Source organism: Elephas maximus, chromosome 4, assembly GCF_024166365.1.
Source record: "Elephas maximus indicus isolate mEleMax1 chromosome 4, mEleMax1 primary haplotype, whole genome shotgun sequence".
NCBI classification, from domain to species: domain Eukaryota; kingdom Metazoa; phylum Chordata; class Mammalia; order Proboscidea; family Elephantidae; genus Elephas; species Elephas maximus.
The window spans coordinates 45,938,083-45,951,622 of record NC_064822.1 but is presented as its reverse complement, the minus strand read 5'-3'; the positions used below and the strand labels follow the sequence as shown (position 1 = coordinate 45,951,622).

The window sequence follows — 13,540 nt, the reverse complement described above, 5'->3', positions numbered from 1 at the left end:
ATAACATGCCTTAATCTTGTGCTTTCAAATATGCCATGTTCTCAATACTTTTAATACTTTAGTACTAAGAAGCGACAAAGAAAAATTTTATTTAAAACGTTGAACTAAAGCTAAAGTAAGACTGCATCTCCCTTCAAATACATTTCATAACCTAATATTATTTTTAATAATAAACTTTAATGTGAAAACTTCAGTCCCTGTTTCAGATACCATAAGCAAATGCATGCTAATGAAACAGCTTTGGAAATTTTTAACATACACATACAAGTGAAACAAATGTCTCATAAAAAAAATATGTATCACTACTGCAGGATGGCACTCTGAAATTTTCTATTCTATTCCATTCATTCTTTCTTCCCTTTATTGCTTTTTTTCTTTTAAATGGGTAAAAAAAAAAAAAAAACACCCCGCTGCCGTCGAGTCAATTCCGAGTCATAGCGACCCCACAGAACAGAGGAGAACTGCCCCATAGAGTTTCCAAGGAGCACCTGGAGGATTCGAACTGGTGACTTCTTGGTTAGCAGCTGTAGCACTTAACCACTACGCCACCAGGGTTTCCTTTAAATGGGTAGAGACCTGCAATTTGGAAATCACTGTGCAAAAGTAACAGCCCTGTTAGAGGCATGCCTGTGATCATTTATTACACTTAACTGGGCACAAATGAATGAAGTTTATCCTCAGCTTAAACAAGTTGTAACATTTGACATAAGGAAAAGATCTCAGAAGCCTAAAGAGAAGGAAGCCAAGTCACAGACCAAAGAATGAAAATCAGACTGGCATCAGACTTCTAACCAGTCAGAAGATAATGAAGCACTATTTTTAAAGTTCTAAAAAAAAAATTCATCATGAATTTAGAATTCTATACCAAGCCAAACTGTCAATTAAGCATGAGGAAAAAATAAAAACATTTTTAGGTATCACAGGGTGTGGTGGGCTGAATAATACTGCCCCCCCCCCCGCCCCCCGCAAACCGCACCCTAATCTCTGGAACACGCGAGTGTTACTGTATGTGGCAAAATGGACCTGCAGACATAATTAAATTAAAGATCTTGAGAAAAATGTGCTGGATTATCCAGGTGAGCTTACTGTTCTCACATGGATCCTTATAAGAGGGAGGCAAGAAAGTCAAAGGAGGAAGTAGAAGACACAAGGAACAGGTTGGAGTGGTACAAGGAAGTGGCCACTAGCCAAGGAATGCAGGTGGCTTCCAGCAGCTGGGAAAGGCAAGGAAATGGATTCTCCCTGAAAACCTCCAGAAGGAACCAATCCTGCCTACCCCTTGCCTTCAGCCCAGTGAAACTGATTTTGGACTTTTGGCTTCTAGAATTCTAAGAGAATAAATTTAGGTTGTTTTAAGCCACCAAGTTAATTTGTCAGAACAACAAGAGAAAACTAACATATAAGGATTCAAAATTTACTACCTCTGCAATGTTTCTTTAAAAAAAAAACAAACACTAAGTCTATACTACAGAGAAACAAAACAACAGTAAAAATAATTGAAAAGAGAGGCAGACACAGGATCTGTGAAATCACCAAAGTAACCCAGAAGGTCAAAATTAGACATTTCCGTATGCCAACTGTTTAAGGAGCCTAGAAAGCAATCAGTCAACATTAGAATAGAAAATTCAAGGTGTTTTCAAGAAGAACGTGAATTCCAGGCAACATATAAACTCAGTGCTGTCAAGTCGATTCCAACTCATAGCGACCCTAGAGGACAGAGGGGTTTCCAAGGCTGTAGTCCTCACTGGAGCCCTGGTGGTGCAGTGGTTAAGAGCTCAGCTGCTAACCAAAAGGTCAGCAGTTCGAATCCACTAGCTGTTCCTTGGAAACTGCCACACCTTCCCCCCCCCCGCCCCCACCCCAGACCTGGTGGGTTCAAATTGCTGACCTTTCAGTTAGCAGCCAAGCACTTAACCACTGCACCAGGGCTCCTAAGGCAAGATGTAGATCATGCATATTATCAGTGAGACAGTAGAAGTTATATACAAAAGACACCAAAAGGGGAGAGGGGTTAGAAACCTCATGCCAAGCAAAGCACAGTCCATTTTAAACATGAAGTACAAAGGGGTATGACTGTGAATAATTGATGGCATGTGAGAGAAGTGAATTCATTGACCTTGACACTTTCGACATTAAGATTATATTTCCTTTTCGAAAATATTCTTTGATGGTTACAAGAGTGGGGAGGGAGGGAGGAAGGGAGAGGGATTTTCACTAATTAGATAGTCGGTTAGAACTATTTTAGGTGAAGGGAAAGACAACATACAATACAGGAGAGGTCAGCATAACCGGACTAAACCAAAAGCAAAGGAATTTCCTTAAGCTGAACACTTCGAAGGCCAGCGTAGCAGGGGCGGGGGTTTGGGGACCATGGTTTCAGGGGATATCTAAGTCAACTGGCATTGTAAAATCTATTAAGAAAACATTCTGCATCCCACTTTGGAGAGTGGCGTCTGGGGTCTTAAACGCTAGTGAGCAGCCATCTAAGATGCATCAACAGGTCTCAACCCACCTGGAGTAAAGGAGAATGATGAACACCAAAGACACAAGGTAATTATGAGCCCAAGAAACAGAAAGGGCCACATAAACCAGAGACTACATCAGCCTGAGACCAGAAGAACTAGATGGTGCCCAGCTACAACTGATGACTGCCCTGACAGGGAGCACAACAGAGGGAGCAGGAGAGCAGTGGGATGCAGACCCCAAATTCTTGTAAAAAGACCAGACTTAATGCTCTGACTGAGACCAGAAGGATGCCAGAGATCATGGTCCTCAGACCTTCTGTTTGGCCAAGGCAGGAACCATTCCCAAAGCCAAGTCTTCAGACAGGGATTGGACTGGACTATGGGATAGAAAATGACACTGGTGAAGAGTGAACATCCTAGATCAAGTAGACACATGAGACTATGTGGGAATCTCCTGTCTGGAGGGGAGATGAGAGGGTAGAGGGGGTCAGAAGCTAGCCGAATGGACATGAAAACAGAGAGTGGAGGGAAGGAGAGTGGTGTCTCATTAGAGGAAGAGCAACTAGGGGTATATAGCAAGGTGTACATAAGTTTTTCTATCAGAGACTGACTTGGTTTGTAAACTTTCACTTAAAGCACACACACACACACACAAAGATTATACTTCCTTCTCTACATACCTCATCACAGTATTTGGGCCTGAAGTAAATGATATTTACATTATTATGACTATGTAAGAATTTTATTGGTTTTTCATTTTCAGAATCAATTCTAGCCAAAATGTCCAAAATGAAACTCTGATATTTATGCCTACCCAAGCCCATTTCAATCCTAAACCCCTCCTCCTAGAAGCAACCATTGTTAACTATCAAAAATATTCTCTGTACTGTACAAGAATCTGCACGTATGCATGCACGCACACACATACACACTGCCTCTTCTATTGAAAAACTAGAATCATTCAATGAATAATTTTATACCTTACTCTTCTTCACTTAACAGTACATCATAGTACCTATACGTCTACCCAGTGGTGTGCCAATGAAGGTTTAGCAACTGGCTCTTGGGGGAGGGGGTGGAGATGGTGAGCCCTGGTTTGTAGCATCTACTGATTTCCATGATGTGACTATACCCCCAACCAAGCCAGCCGAGTTCAAGCAACCAACACGACATCACTGACTGCAGATGTATATAGATGCTTGTGTGGCTGTTTTGAAGAAGAAATCTGGATGTTTCTAAGGACTTTTGGCATTTACGGTATTGGTTCTTTCATATATCTGGCTTTCAGCCTTTGTCCCTTTCCTCAATCAGGACTGTTTACACTATTTTTATAATTGCAGCTATGATCAGAATCTTTTTATTGTTATTGTTGTTCTTCCCAAGCGAACATGAGAAATGGGGAAAGAAGCCAAACAATTTTTCTAAGATTATTACACTAGTGGAGGATCGAAGAGGGAGGGGACAAATGGACTTTTGAGATGCGCATTTTTTGAGAAGACATTTGTTTGACACGGAATTAAGTAAGTTATGAGAGACAGAAATGGAACCAGGCTAGGAGTGTAAGAGAGAACAGGGATTGGTTTACAGATGACCTCTCAATGAAGAGGAATAAAATGGATGGGAGGAGATACTGGATCAGTTCTTCTCAAAGGATCCCACATGATGCTTTTGGCTTAGGACATCTTGGGATACTATTTCAGAATAAACTATCTGGTAAGGAGGGCAGTATATGTAACTTTTAGTTACCCATGGCTATTTCCATTTCACACAAAGTAACCAATCCAAATAAGTGCTATTTCAGGTTCTCTCGTTGCTGGTGTTCCTTCCTTTACTTTTATTTGTTTGTTTTCAGTTGTGTTTTGGTGTTGACCTGCTTATTCCTCCTCTGAGTATTGCTTCCAGCCTTGGATCTAGATCATGGAAAAATGAATGCTGAAGTTTTCAGCAGTGGTGCCTATTAAAATCTTACCATTTAAAATAATCTTTGTTCTTAATAAATCTTAGTCCATGCTTCATTAAGAAAGTGATCACAAACAACCGGAGCTATCGACACTTAAGGCCTCTTTTGGTTGAAAGATGAGATGGAATTAAGGAACTGAAGTTATAGGCACAAATAACTTATTCAAATCATTTCACTAAAAAAGAACATTTGTCATATGAATACATTAAAGTAGAAATGAAGGCCATCAGGAACTGAAGCATGAAGCAGCTTCAGGGACATGCTACTTTGTCTCATTTTCTAGGCTAAAAGGTCTCACTGGTGGTGACTCAGCTTCTCTCTTCCTATCAGGTGCTGTCCAGCTGTGCTAAGTAACTCAGTGGGTAAACCTATGTAAGTCAAGATGGGTTAATAAACTTTTTTCACCACAGATCTAATGCCACGTCCTCCAATCAGCCAATAGAGGAGACATTTCAATCTCCACCTGTCAGTCTTATGTGTCTTCTCAAAAAGAAGAAATTGTGTCACACCTGACTCCCCAGAACTCCAAAAAATCAGACTAGTAACTCCTACATTTATGTGTAAGATGATTCACAGAGAAAAAGGATATGAAATGATGTAATCACATTTAAATACCATTGCTACTGATGATCAAGATAATTACCAGCTATTGAATATAAGTGTAATTCCCACATTTGGGAGCAGGGTTGAATGACAAAACTGACAACAACAGATACTTAGAACCAAGACAAACATATGAGTCATTTTACTCACTGAACACGCCTATGATGCTGACAGACTCAAAATTATACCTTGGCTGCTTCTCCAGCAATATGATTATTTTAATAGATTACACAAGAACTGCTTTGTAATAACTCCTTGTTTATGGCTATTTTATAACCTGTTCGTTGAGAGCTTACTACACTCCAGGCACCACGCTGGCATTTAACTCACATAATTTCAGTTAATCCTCATAACAAACCACTATGTCAGTTCTATTTCTATCCTCAATTTGCAAATGGCAAGAGATTAAGCAATTCAGCTCATATGGGAAGTAAATGGCAGAGCAGGACTTAAAGCCCGGCTTTTTTACCTCAACGCCACATCTCTAACCTCCAAACTATTCAGTTAAAGTGTATGTACCATTGCTGTTGAGTCAATTCCGACTCAGAGGAACCCTATAGGACACAGGAGAACTGCCCCATAGGGTTTTCTAAGGCCACAAATGGTTACAGAAGCAGACTCCCACATCTTTCTCCAGCCCTCGAGGGGCTAGTGCGTTCGAACCTCTGACCTTTTCAGTTAGCAGCTGTGCACTTACCCACTGCACTACCAGGCCTTCTTAAAGTGTATGTAGATGATCTTATTACATGTTGTCTCATCTCTGATAGTCTATACATTTCTTTCCTTAGAAACAAATCTATGTAAAATTCTGTTGAATTCGTAACATTGGGTTCTCTGGCTTCCAGTGGCCTTAAAATCTCATCACACTAAATTGTCAAGTGCTTGTGCAAATACAATTTAAAGGAAGAGCAGATATCCCCACAAATTCTTAACTCTTGACTTACACACATACCAAAATATAAGTAAAAGCATTTTCAAGCTGAGTCAGAAAAAAGCCAGCAATTAATATTGCTATTTCTCCAATAAAAAACTCTCTAGAACCAAGAAATCCCCTTCATCTTTGGCACTTTGTTGGTCATTCATGTGTTTCTCCGGAGCTCCTGTGCTCAGGACCAACCTGTAGAGGGAGGCAATCAACAAACCATGGAGCCTGCCCAAGGCAGCCTAAGGAGCTGCAACTCAGTAAGGGAAGGATTAAAAACCACACGCATTGTGATAAACACTTCAAGAGAACTATGTGCAATGTGCTATGAGAGTATAATGGAGACGGAAATGGAAGAGAAAAAAACTGGAATGAAATGCAACAAAATGTTAACAAATGGATAATTCTGAGAGGAAATACAGGTCATTTTGTTTTCTTCCTTATATTTCTGTATTGTTTCTAAAATATCAGCAATAACGTATTATTTTTATTATAAAATATTTTAAAAACTATAAAAACAAACTTAAATTATCATGACATCATATGGTTAGAAAAAAATTTTAAGTTTTTTCAAATGCATTTTAAGCTTTTTAATAAAATATTTTAAATAAAATATTGTGCTTACAGGGGAAGCCAGCACAACTGGACTAAAGCAAAACTAAGACATTTCCTGAACACAATCAAACACTTTGAGGGACAGAGTAGCACGGGCGGAGCCTGGGGACCATGGTTTCACAGGACATCTAGGTCAGTTAGTATAACAAAGTTTATTAAGAAAATGTCCTGCATTCCACTTCGGTGGGTGGCGTCTGGGGTCTTGAAAGCTTGAGAGCAGCCATCTACGATGTATTAATTGGTCCCAACCCACCTGGAGCAAGGGAGAATGAAGAACACCAAAGACACGAAGAAAATATTAGCCCAAGAGACAAAAGGTCCACATAAACCAGAGACTCTATCAGCCTGAGACCAGAAGAACTAGGTCACGCCCAGCTACCATCAATGACTGCCCTGACAGGGAACACAACAGAGAGTCCCTGACGAGGCAGGAGAAAAGTGTGGAGCAGAACTCAAATTCACTTAAAAAGACCAGACTTGATGGTCTGACTGAGACTGAAGGAAGCCGTGGCCCCTGGACGCTCTGTTAACCCAGAAGTAAAACCATTCCCGAAGCCCACTCTTCAGACGAAGATTAGACTGGACTATAAAACATAAAACAATACTCATGAAGAGTGTGCTTCTTAGTTTAAGCAGACACACGAGACCAAATGGAACAGCTCCAGTCCGGAGGCAGGATGAGAAGGCAGGAAGGGACAGGAGCTGGTTGGATGGACACAGGAAACTCACCGTGGAAAGGGGGAGTGTGGTGTCACAGTATAAGGATTGCAACTAATGACACATAACATGTGTATAAATTTTTGTATGAGAAATTAGGCAGTAAACTTTCACCTAAAGCACAATTAAAAAAAAAAATACTGTGCTGACTGGAAAACAAACATTGCTTCCCAATTTTCTTATAAGGTTTTACATGAAAGCCTATACAACAATTTTTGAAGGAAGTCCCCTACAGTCATAAAATAATTCTTCCCTATCTCTATGGATACCTAAAAGTTCTACTTTGGATACTTAGCAGCCCGTCACATAAATCAATGAAAATCAGATTAAGACTAGAAAGACCAACTTTCCCTCAGAAAAATGAGAATGATTAGGCTTCCCAAAATTCGTTAATTGAAAAATTAAGGAGCACCATTTATTGCCAGTGAGCTTAGCTACCATGAATACAAATATGGATAAAACATAGCTTTTCAAAAAGATAGAGGTTCCTGAGGAAGTCTGACATATTAGAAATCAACTGTAAATAATGTGACAAATGCTCTTTAACAGATGTATTCCACAGGGAAGCTGATAGGAAAAAAATAGTCAGAAAAAGGCTTTAGCCACAAAGCAACACTTGATAGGGCTTTAAAAGAATGGGAGAAACTCACCTATGGACAAGAGAAAGCAGTGATATCACAATAAAAAGGTAGAGTCCATAGCAATGTTGTTGTTATTGGGTGCCATTGAGTCAGTTCCAACTCAAAACGACCCTATGTACAACACAACAAAACACTGTTCAGTCCTGCACCATCCTCGTGACCACTGTTATGGCTGAGCCCCACTGCTGCAAACTGGAAACCCTGGTGACATAGTGGTTAAGAGTTCAGTGAGCTGCTAACCAAAAGGTCAGCAGTTCAAATTCAGCAGGCACTACTTGGAAACGCTATAGGGCTGTTCTATTCTGTCCTATAGGGTCGCTACAAGTGGGAGTCGACTCGATGGCAATGGGTTTTGTTCTGTTTTGTTTTTTATTGTTGCAGCCACTGTGTCAATCCATCTTGTTGAGGGTCTTCCTCTTTTTCGCTGACTCTCTACTCTACCAAGCACGATGTCCTTCTTCAGGGACTGGTCCCCTCTGATAACACGTGCAAAGTATGTGAGACGAAGTCTTGCCACCCTCACTACTAATGAACATTCTGGCTGTACCTGTTCTAAGACAAATTTGTTCAGTTTTCTGGCAGTCCATGGTGTATTCAATATTCTTCGTTGAGACCATAATTCAAAGGCACCAATTCTTATTCGGTCTTCCTTATTCATTGTCCAGCTTTCACATGTATCTGAGGCAACTGAAAATAGCAGGGCTTGAGTCAGGCACACCTAAGTCCTTAAAGTGATGCCTTTGCATACCATAGCATAGGGATTTCAGTAGCAGCTATCTCAAGAATAACAATGGGTAAGAAAGACAGGACTTCAAACTTTTATCATTTCTCCTTCACCTTATTTTTTTTCATATCTTACCTACCACAACTTGATAATTCGCTACTGGAGCAGAAGTTGGTAAGGAATACAAAATATACCGTGGACTGCCAGAAGAACAAACAAATCGGTCTTAGAAGAAATACAACCTTAATGCTCCTTAGAAGTAAGGATGCCAAAACTTTGGTTCACTTACTTTGGACACATCATCAAGAAAGACCAATCACTAGTAGAGAAGGTAAGGGAAACCCACAATGAGATGGTTTGACACGACAGCTACCACAATGGACTCAAACATACCAACAATCATGAAGATGACACAGGACCAGGCAACGTTTCATTCTATTATATATATAAGGTCACCATGAGTCAGCACCGATTAGACAGCAACTATCAACATCAGAGCAGAACTTAAGTGTATGCAGGAAAATAAGAAAAGGAAGGGTGAAGGGTTTAGGGATAACAAATTAGTCTGAGGTCATAAAGCTGAATAAACTTAGCAAAACTAACCCGTTCTGATACTGCTAATGTACCATTATTACCTAAGTATTCATCAGAACTGAATGACTGAGATAACAACAAGTATAAGCAACTTTTAATGACACAAATTCTGCTGAAAAAGCAGATTTACAAAGGACCCCCCCCCCCCATTGCTGATGGGTCAATTCTGACTCACAGTGACCCTGTAGGACACAGCAGAACTGCCCCATCAGGTTTCCAAGGCTTTAATCTTTACAGAAGCAGCCACCTACCTCTTTCTCCTGTGAAGTGGCTCTAATCACCTCTAATACATATTCCTTCAATATTAAAGTACACCTATATAATCTATCATATTCATCATCTTCCAAACAATGAATATAATACATTTGAGAAAAATGAAAAAAAAAAAAAAATACTAGTAATATAATACAGATTTCCAAAGAAATTTGTACCATACATTCAGGATTTTAAAAGAAACCACAATCTTAACTGCAACTGGTCCATGAGAGGAAAAAGGGCTGCCACCTGGACTCTGGGTAACATCTTGTCTGGGAATCCTGAAAAGCACATTTAAGTTTCTTTGCAATAACCTATACATCCCATTCCCATCCCATACTTTACCCTCAATGACCTGGCCAACAATTTATACACAAGGTTCAGTTGGATTCTAAATGAATCTTTACACAGCAGTGAAACAGTAAAATTCTTCTAAGGAAACATTAAACGGAGAAAAAAGCCCCTTCCAGAATGCTGCGCTTGTTGAGTTATGCCAATTTCCACATAAAATAACACCACACTCCAAGGAGATTGACTATAAAACATGTTTTACAAAAAAGACCTGCCACAACTCTCATTGTGAGAAATACTTCTTAGAAAGCACTGTCTCCAACTCATGAACGACCTGAAATTACAGAATGTATTTATAACAATAATGTAAATTCTTCTTCTATAAGTAAATAAGCACAACCAACTTCACAATGCAGCAAAAGAGATTGTAAACACTATAAATGTCCATCAATTCTGTTATTAAAAAGCCAAGAAACAAAATTCTATGCACTGATTTGGATTCACCCCCAAGATACAGTGTTATAAGTAAAAAAAAAAAAAAAGAGCAAGGTTCAGAGTACTATGTATATAGTACAGTGTTGAGTGTTAGGGGTGTGCATATATACATAAGAAGCTAAGAGTGGTTGTCCTGGAGGAAATTAAAATTGGGTGGCTGAGTGAACAAGGAGCCCTGGTAGTGTAGTGAGTGGTTAAGCGTTCAGCTGCTAGCGAAAAGTTGGCGGTTGGAACACACCAGCTGCTCCATGGAAGAAAGATGTGGCAGTCTGCTGCCATAAAGATTACAGCCTTAGAAACCCTATGAGGCAGTTCTACTCCATCCTACTACAGGGTCACTATGAGTCAGAATCGACTCCATGGCAATGGGTTTGCTTTGGTGTTTACTATGTATATGCACTACCTTCTCAAAATAGAAAAACAGAATTTTTAACAATTTTTGAGACAACTGAAGTTAGCAGACAAATCCTTCCTCAGGAAAAGGTTGAAGATTTAATACTACTCTAACATAGCTGCATACACGCCAGCAAACATTTCCTTCTCTATCATGCCCGTGTTTTAGCCTTCAGTGATCTGAAGCATCAGAGGGGTCAAGTGTGAGGCCACCTGAGCTTTTTCTGATAGAATGCCACCACCCTCCAGCTCTCTTTACTGCTCTGAGAGAAAGAAAGGCAGAATATAAATTCAAAGAGATGGAAGCTACAACCAAGTGCATCAGTGCCTCTTCTCTCCTGTGACCAAAAGAAAACCAATTAATGCTTTCCCTCTAGCAGGCCATGCAGGCATGGGGATGTGCTGGTGTAGAAAGAGGAGAGTTAAGCATCCATGTTCCACCTTCTTGAGATGGGAATAGAAGACCAGGCCCAGAACAACATATCCTCAAGCACTGCAGCAATTTGTGAAAGGGTCAACATTTTGCTGAGCACTGCAAAAACTAAACACAAAAAAGGATAGTATAAATGCTAAAGTCATTGCATTTTATGTCAATAAGGGCTGATTCTAATACTTTCCAAGTAAGTAAAAGCCAAATAACAAAACTTGCAGAAGAATCTGCCTCAACAGATCACACTACAACTTCCCTGATCAATTTACCTACCAGATGAGATTTTTAATGCTAACGAATCTGGATTGTTTTGAAATAAATGCCTTCTAGGGCTTTGATTTATTTTGCTTTTCAAAAAGCCTTTAAAGCTTTTTAGAGAGTATTTGTTCCTTTAATCTCATTTTCCATATGATACTAATCTTGCCAACTGTAGTCTTGCCAATCACAATCCTTTTTTAAAGAACACAGCTTCCAAGGTTGGCAATGACTTAATATACACAAACACTTTAATGAAATTGCTGACAAACGGATTACATTCCTGTTATCGTTAATGACAAGTTACTTTTAACATAGCCATTCTGATGGGTCCTTTGATTTCCAATAAAACCACGACAATTTCACAAACTCACTATGTGCAAGGCTCTCTGTAAGTAATAAACATAAAGATTATTAAGATATGATTCCTGCCTTCAATATGCTTACAATCTTGTGGAGAAATAAAAGAATCCTTGCTATAAGAGACATGGACAACACAGCACATCACCAGCAATGAGAAGGCAACCCTTCTTAAAGCACCTCCCACAGTCTTCAGGGGACACCTATATTATTGCACAATGCAAACTGTTTCTAACATGACTAGCAAACTACAGTGCATTTAATGATTTAATTACAGGAGGTGATTACCTGAAGACAAAATTCCTCTCAGTGAGATCTTTCCTTATTTCAATATTATAAATGAGAGCAAATTTGGATTTTTCTTTTTTTCTTCTAGGAGATGTCTTCAATTTGTGACTTACGTTCCTCCAGAAATCTAAGCACGTCTAGAAATCAGGAGCTCAATTTTCTTGGCAAGTGTGCTGGAATGCCAACAGAAACTAAAGTTAATTGCCTACTTCCTTTTAAACGCTATCAAGCACCATGAATCTTTTGGAAAATGTGGTTATCTTTACTTTTAATATGATTTACCAAGGGCTTTCCTACTGAATTATGTCTGGAATGTGTGTATATTTGTAAACACATGCAAACGCTAGCTTTCCCAAAATCTACAGTCAATAGTTTCGCAACAGTCTAACTGGTTCATTTAATAACACAATATTGTTTCAAAAAATTAGACCATATAACCATAAATTCACTCCATTTCTGATTTTGTTTTTGTCCAACTAAACAGAATTCTTATAACTGCTTTGCCACTGAACATGGATATCAACTTGGGCAAGCCACAACATATACGAGCTTCAGTCTAATCTATAAAAGAGATAATGATAACAACCAGAGCATTAGCTAACACTTACTTAATGTCTACCATGTGTGAGGTACTGTTCTAAGCATATTACAATGTTCTAAGCATATACTGGCCCTGGTGGCGCAGTGGTTAAGAGCTACAGCTGCTAATCAAAAGATCAGCAGTTCCAATTCATCAGCTGCTCCTTGGAAACCCTACGGGCCAGTTCTACTCTGTCCTATAGGGTCGCTATGTGTCCGAATCAACTCAACGGCAGTGGGTTTTTTTTTTTTTTTTTTGGTTTTAAGCAAATATTTGGAGCCTAGATGGCACAAACAGTTTGTGATTGGCTGCTAACCTAAAGGTTGGCGGTTCGAACCCACCCAGCGGCTCCAAGAAAGAAAGGCCTAACAAACTGTTTCTGTAGAGATTACACCCATGAAAACTTGGTGGAGAGGTTCTACTCTGCAACACATGGGATCACCATGAGTTGGAAGATGAGGCAATGACGGCACCTAACATCAACAACAAGCATATACTTAAAGCATATTATCATATGTAAACTGAAAACAACCCCGTGGTGTAGGCACTATCATTATCACCAAATTATAGATGAGGCAAGGAGGGTGCTGGAAATTTTCCAAAGGTCTCACAGCAGGTGGAAGATGGGATTTGAAGCCATACAGTCTGAATCCAAAACCCAAACTCTAATAGCTGCCTAATAATTATAAAATACTTCCTGAGCAACTCGCAGAATTCTTGGAAAGCTCAAATTTAACCAAGCTCATAAAAGCATTTTAAAATTTTTAAGTGCTATATACGTACAGGTTTTTTATTAGTAGTAAAGTATTAAGGACAAGATTGATAAAATTGACTGCGAAGTTATCTAAGCAAAACTTAAAATTAAAAATAGGCTAAAAGAACTGGAAAACAAACTTAAAATTTATCTAAGTCAACCTCCCACAAATGATGAAGCCTCTTTTATAACATCTCT

The 13,540-nt window shown here is 39.3% G+C and overlaps 1 protein-coding gene across 6 annotated transcripts in view; it reads right to left on the bottom strand.

Annotated features, from left to right (window-relative positions):
• USP6NL (USP6 N-terminal like) overlaps window positions 1–13,540 on the bottom strand; it is a 183,693-nt gene that overhangs the window by 79,086 nt on the left and 91,067 nt on the right. The window contains exon 3 of one of the 6 annotated variants that reach the window (XM_049885066.1): window positions 12,009–12,181. The exons of the other annotated variants lie outside the window; for them this stretch is intronic. The gene's annotated coding sequence lies outside the window, so the exon portion shown is untranslated. The remainder of the gene's footprint in view (window positions 1–12,008; window positions 12,182–13,540) is intronic. 6 annotated transcript variants of the gene reach the window in all.